Below are 8207 nucleotides of genomic sequence, written 5' to 3'. Positions count from 1 at the left end.
ACCACATTCAACACTAATAAACTACACCACATTCAACACTAATAAACTCCACCACATTCAACACTAATATACCACACCACATTCAACACTAATAAACTACACCACATTCAACACTAATAAACCACACCACATTCAACACTAATAAACCACACCACATTCAACACTAATAAACCACACCACATTCAACACTAATAAACCACACCACATTCAACACTAATAAACCACACCACATTCAACACTAATAAACCACACCACATTCAACACTAATAAACCACACCACATTCAACACTAATAAACTAGACCACATTCAACACTAATAAACCACACCACATTCAACACTAATAAACCACACCACATTCAACACTAATAAACTACACCACATTCAACACTAATAAACCACACCACATTCAACACTAATAAACCACACCACATTCAACACTATTAAACCACACCACATTCAACACTAATAAACCACACCACATTCAACACTAATAAACCACACCACATTCAACACTAATAAACCACACCACATTCAACACTAATAAACCACACCACATTCAACACTATTAAACCACACCACATTCAACACTAATAAACCACACCACATTCAACACTAATAAACTACACCACATTCAACACTAATAAACCACACCACATTCAACACTAATAAACCACACCACATTCAACACTAATAAACCACACCACATTCAACACTAATAAACCACACCACATTCAACACTAATAAACCACACCACATTCAACACTAATAAACCACACCACATTCAACACTAATAAACCACACCACATTCAACACTAATAAACTCCACCACATTCAACACTAATAAACCACACCACATTCAACACTAATAAACTACACCACATTCAACACTAATAAACCACACCACATTCAACACTAATAAACTACACCACATTCAACACTAATAAACTACACCACATTCAACACTAATAAACTTCACCACATTCAACACTAATAAACTACACCACATTCAACACTAATAAACCACACCACATTCAACACTAATAAACTACACCACATTCAACACTAATAAACCACACCACATTCAACACTAATAAACCACACCACATTCAACACTAATAAACCACACCACATTCAACACTAATAAACCACACCACATTCAACACTAATAAACCCCACCACATTCAACACTAATAAACCCCACCACATTCAACACTAATAAACCACACCACATTCAACACTAATAAACTACACCACATTCAACACTAATAAACCACACCACATGCAACACTAATAAACTACACCACATTCAACACTAATAAACTTCACCACATTCAACACTAATAAACCACACCACATTCAACACTAATAAACCACACCACATTCAACACTAATAAACCACACCACATTCAACACTAATAAACCACACCACATTCAACACTAATAAACCACACCACATTCAACACTAATAAACCACACCACATTCAACACTAATAAACCACACCACATTCAACACTAATAAACTACACCACATTCAACACTAATAAACCACACCACATTCAACACTAATAAACTACACCACAATCAACACTAATAAACTACACCACATTCAACACTAATAAACTACACCACATTCAACACTAATAAACTACACCACAATCAACACTAATAAACCACGCCACATTCAACACTAATAAACTACACCACAATCAACACTAATAAACTACACCACATTCAACACTAATAAACCACACCACATTCAACACTAATAAACCACACCACATTCAACACTAATAAACCACACCACATTCAACACTAATAAACCACACCACATTCAACACTAATAAACTACACCACATTCAACACTAATAAACTCCACCACATTCAACACTAATAAACCACACCACATTCAACACTAATAAACTACACCACATTCAACACTAATAAACCACACCACATTCAACACTAATAAACTACACCACATTCAACACTAATAAACCACACCACATTCAACACTAATAAACCACACCACATTCAACACTAATAAACCACACCACATTCAACACTAATAAACCACACCACATTCAACCAAAACACTTGCAAACCGCAGTGAATGTATTCCTCATCAGTGTTCTAAAATGCCTTACTGGCACCAGGGATTTAAGATTTAATGAGGTTACTAAATTACTCCAAACATGGGTGGCGTTAAAACTAAAGGCTGATTTACCTAGGTTGGTAGACAGGATATACCTTGAGTTAAACAACCCTGTGAGTGGATTTGGTACCTCGTATCTGTATACCTTAACAGAGATGCTGTTAATACAATCGTTTTTGGTATCGGTATATATTGAAAAACAGCCCTACGTGTATTTGAACTGCGTTGATGGCATTCCAACAATGAGATCATTCATTTGACCATGTATTTGACATACACAGGGTTCAGGCCATTACAGTAAACTACAGAATCCTAGTTTCATGTTGTCACACAGCGCCCCATAGCTGCAATCCTGAGAAATATGCGCAACTTTCACTTTTCTCTAAATGCATAGTGAAGACTTTATTTTGAATGATCCGATTAGACTATATACACTTAACAAAAATATAAAATGCAACATGCAACAATTTCAAAGATTTTACTCAGTTACAGTTCATAAAAGGAAATCAGTCAATTAAAATACAGTTGAAGTCGGAAGTTTACATACACTTAGGTTGGAATCATTAAAACTCATTTTTTCAACCACTCCCCTCTAGGACCACAGCACTCTATAGGCTCTTCCCCTCTATTGGCTCCTCCCTTCGAGGAACACAGCACTCTATAGGCTCAGATCTGTCATGAAGGACACCACTGCGAGACCTGCTGGGACATGGGTTTCTCCACTGGGGGTTGGCCAGGCTACGAGGGGACCCTGAGTCCCGCGATGAGGAGCCGGTAGGTGAAGAAGACGGCAGGATGTGTCCGAACTGCTCTCCATTCACTGAAATGGGACTTCTGCTCCCAGCATACATTGCGGTGCCATTACTGTAATAGTAGATGGCCTGGGTTGAGATGGGCTGGGTGTGTTGGGGCTGGGTGGGTTGGGGTTGGGGCTGCGTGTGTTGGGGTTGGGGCTGCGTGTGTTGGGGTTGGGGCTGCGTGTGTTGGGGTTGCGTGTGTTGGGGCTGTGTGGGTTGGGGTTGGGGCTGTGTGTGTTGGGGTTGGGGCTGTGTGTGTTGGGGTTGGGGCTGTGTGTGTTGGGGTTGGGGCTGCGTGTGTTGGGGTTGGGGCTGCGTGTGTTGGGGTTGGGGCTGCGTGTGTTGGGGCTGAGTGGGTTGAGGTTGGGGCTGTGTGTGTTGGGGTTGGGGCTGTGTGTGTTGGGGTTGTGTGTGTTGGCGCTGTGTGTGTTGGGGTTGTGTGTGTTGGGGCTGTGTGTGTTGGGGTTGTGTGTGTTGGGGCTGTGTGTGTTGGGGTAGGAGCTGCTGGAGTTAGGCCTTTACTACTCCGAGCTTTAGGAAGGAGCCCTGAACAAGCAGCTGACCATGGGAAGCTGGTAGTCATCCACCTCAAAGCCATGGTTGTCTAGGATCCACTGCACCTCCCTCTCATTGGGGAACAGGCCCACATCAACGATGTTCTTTACCCTTGAACAGAACCATACTTGTAGAGGACATGCATATAATAATAGAATAGGAAGGGGCTTCTTCTCACAACCTCAGGCCTGTCCGCTCTCGACTGTCTGACAAGAGGAAAGCGGGACCCTCCACTGCAAAAGGATAGGTAAGACACTGGCAGCCACTGCCAAAGGATAGGTAAGACACTGGCAGCCACTGCCAAAGGATAGGTAAGACACTGGCAGCCACTGCCAAAGGATAGTTAAGACACTGGCAGCCACTGCCAAAGGATAGGTAAGACACTGGCAGCCACTGCCAAAGGATAGTTAAGACACTGGCAGCCACTGCAAAAGGATAGGTAAGACACTGGCAGCCACTGCCAAAGGATAGGTAAGACACTGGCAGCCACTGCCAAAGGATAGGTAAGACACTGGCAGCCACTGCAAAAGGATAGGTAAGACACTGGCAGCCACTGCCAAAGGATAGGTAAGACACTGGCAGCCACTGCCAAAGGATAGGTAAGACACTGGCAGCCACTGCCAAAGGATAGGTAAGACACTGGCAGCCACTGCAAAAGGATAGGTAAGACACTGGCAGCCACTGCAAAAGGATAGGTAAGACACTGGCAGCCACTGCCAAAGGATAGGTAAGACACTGGCAGCCACTGCCAAAGGATAGGTAAGACACTGGCAGCCACTGCCAAAGGATAGGTAAGACACTGGCAGCCACTGCAAAAGGATAGGTAAGACACTGGCAGCCACTGCCAAAGGATAGGTAAGACACTGGCAGCCACTGCCAAAGGATAGGTAAGACACTGGCAGCCACTGCCAAAGGATAGGTAAGACACTGGCAGCCACTGCAAAAGGATAGGTAAGACACTGGCAGCCACTGCAAAAGGATAGGTAAGACACTGGCAGCCACTGCCAAAGGATAGGTAAGACACTGGCAGCCACTGCCAAAGGATAGGTAAGACACTGGCAGCCACTGCAAAAGGATAGGTAAGACACTGGCAGCCACTGCCAAAGGATAGGTAAGACACTGGCAGCCACTGCCAAAGGATAGGTAAGACACTGGCAGCCACTGCAAAAGGATAGGTAAGACACTGGCAGCCACTGCAAAAGGATAGGTAAGACACTGGCAGCCACTGCAAAAGGATAGGTAAGACACTGGCAGCCACTGCCAAAGGATAGGTAAGACACTGGCAGCCACTGCAAAAGGATAGGTAAGACACTGGCAGCCACTGCCAAAGGATAGGTAAGACACTGGCAGCCACTGCCAAAGGATAGGTAAGACACTGGCAGCCACTGCAAAAGGATAGGTAAGACACTGGCAGCCACTGCCAAAGGATAGGTAAGACACTGGCAGCCACTGCCAAAGGATAGGTAAGACACTGGCAGCCACTGCCAAAGGATAGGTAAGACACTGGCAGCCACTGCCAAAGGATAGGTAAGACACTGGCAGCCACTGCAAAAGGATAGGTAAGACACTGGCAGCCACTGCAAAAGGATAGGTAAGACACTGGCAGCCACTGCCAAAGGATAGGTAAGACACTGGCAGCCACTGCCAAAGGATAGGTAAGACACTGGCAGCCACTGCCAAAGGATAGGTAAGACACTGGCAGCCACTGCCAAAGGATAGGTAAGACACTGGCAGCCACTGCAAAAGGATAGGTAAGACACTGGCAGCCACTGCCAAAGGATAGGTAAGACACTGGCAGCCACTGCCAAAGGATAGGTAAGACACTGGCAGCCACTGCAAAAGGATAGGTAAGACACTGGCAGCCACTGCAAAAGGATAGGTAAAACACTGGCAGCCACTGCAAAAGGATAGGTAAGACACTGGCAGCCACTGCCAAAGGATAGGTAAGACACTGGCAGCCACTGCCAAAGGATAGTTAAGACACTGGCAGCCACTGCAAAAGGATAGGTAAGACACTGGCAGCCACTGCCAAAGGATAGGTAAGACACTGGCAGCCACTGCCAAAGGATAGGTAAGACACTGGCAGCCACTGCAAAAGGATAGGTAAGACACTGGCAGCCACTGCCAAAGGATAGGTAAGACACTGGCAGCCACTGCCAAAGGATAGGTAAGACACTGGCAGCCACTGCCAAAGGATAGGTAAGACACTGGCAGCCACTGCAAAAGGATAGGTAAGACACTGGCAGCCACTGCAAAAGGATAGGTAAGACACTGGCAGCCACTGCCAAAGGATAGGTAAGACACTGGCAGCCACTGCCAAAGGATAGTTAAGACACTGGCAGCCACTGCAAAAGGATAGGTAAGACACTGGCAGCCACTGCCAAAGGATAGGTAAGACACTGGCAGCCACTGCCAAAGGATAGGTAAGACACTGGCAGCCACTGCAAAAGGATAGGTAAGACACTGGCAGCCACTGCCAAAGGATAGGTAAGACACTGGCAGCCACTGCCAAAGGATAGGTAAGACACTGGCAGCCACTGCCAAAGGATAGGTAAGACACTGGCAGCCACTGCAAAAGGATAGGTAAGACACTGGCAGCCACTGCCAAAGGATAGGTAAGACACTGGCAGCCACTGCAAAAGGATAGGTAAGACACTGGCAGCCACTGCCAAAGGATAGGTAAGACACTGGCAGCCACTGCCAAAGGATAGGTAAGACACTGGCAGCCACTGCCAAAGGATAGGTAAGACACTGGCAGCCACTGCAAAAGGATAGGTAAGACACTGGCAGCCACTGCAAAAGGATAGGTAAGACACTGGCAGCCACTGCCAAAGGATAGGTAAGACACTGGCAGCCACTGCCAAAGGATAGGTAAGACAATGGCAGCCACTGCAAAAGGATAGGTAAGAAGTTGTGCTAGCTTTATCAAAATATATCAACTCAAGATTCAAATCACAAATGATCACAGAATAATATGTGACATATTTTCATATTGCATGTGTTTATGGTCAATTCTATCACTTTTTGACAGCACCTCTTTTGATTTTAATGATAGAATTGCTCAGAAAGTGACTGTGGACCTGAATGACAAAATATTCAAGAGATAAAGGTGCTTGAAGTTGACCTATTTTGCAAATACCCAATTTATTTATTTTTTTACACATTTTTATTTCACCAGGAAAAGCCCATTGAGACCCAGAGTCTCTTTTTCAAGGGAGACCTGGAGGCAGCAATGATCAATACATTACAGAATTACAACATACCATGAGACATCCATGTCTACATCACTGGAAAGATAAACGGTTGAGTTTGATATCCTTTAATTTTATACAAGACCACATCGTTACCTTTATTTATCCAGGTTTTTCCTCATTGAGATAACATCTCTTTTCCAAGAGAGAACTGGTCCAATAGCAGCAGAGGGAACAATGTTTCAGACCAAACAACTTCCATACACTAACACAACATTAAACACAACTATAAACACACATACAATACAACAACTTCCATACACTAACACAACATTAAACACAACTATAAACACACATACAATACAACCGAAACATTTGACATTAAAAACACGAAAGTCTTGACTAAAAACAGCTGGCCTAAAAACAATTACACTCTATGATATTTACATCGATCAAGTGTTTAAACTCCACCAATGAAACTAGATCATCACATGTTAAAATGTTCAGGAAAGAATTCCAGGACCACGGAGCTGAGTAACTAAAACTATTTCTACCATGACCTGTTCTAATTCTTGGTACTGTTAGAAGCAAATCAGAATGGGACCGTCATTGATATTTATTTCCCGACCTGACTAAAAAAAGAACACTGATAAAATGGCATTTTACCCAACATGTTGATCTGAGCCTGATGGAAGAAAATAAACAGTGGTGTGAAGAAGATAATGTAGGAACAATAGTGGATCAATATATTAGTAATCAGTTTTATTCTCGTCTTGCAGTGTATACAGATGGTTCAAAGGATGCCATGAATGGGAAGATAGGAGCAGGTGAATTTATTCCTGAGTTTGATGTTAATCTATGCAAGAGACTAACAAATTATTTATCTGTATATTCAACAGGAATGGTTGCCATAATTGTTGGCTTGCAATGGATAGAGGAGTTGTAACCAAGAAGAGTAGTAATATGTTGGGACTGTGTAGTTTACGATCTGGAAAGTCAGAATGTGAGGATTTATGGGTAGACATAATGATGCTGTTGTTAGGGTAACAAGGAAATGGTATTCAGTTCTATTGGATTCTGGTCATACAGGAGTTTATGGGCATGATGTAGTAGATCTAGTAAAACACAAAGAGCAGAGACAAATAATATTGTGGATTTACAGGTGCAGTTGTTCAGAGGGTAAATTAAAACATTGATTCGGAAAAATGGGTTAGATTGCTGACAGAATGGGATGAAATTAGTAAGGTCAGACATGTTTATAGTACAAGGAAATCTGTACGGTAGATAGTGTCATATAATGGGAACAGAAGGGAAGAGGTTATGCTGTGTAGGATGATATTAGGGCATACGGGATTGTATTCCTCTTCAAATTTGATAGGGAAACATGGTACTGGAATGTGTAATGGATGCATGCTAGAGGAAACGGTGAACATTTATTATTATTTTGTGAAACGTGTGATGTAGAAAGGGAGAGGTTGTTTGATAGGGTCAGAGATGTTGGACGGGAATGG

Source organism: Salmo salar, chromosome 27 (genome assembly GCF_965601325.2).
Source record: "Salmo salar chromosome 27, fSalSal1, whole genome shotgun sequence".
Lineage (NCBI taxonomy): Eukaryota > Metazoa > Chordata > Actinopteri > Salmoniformes > Salmonidae > Salmo > Salmo salar.
This window is presented reverse-complemented; position numbering follows the sequence as displayed.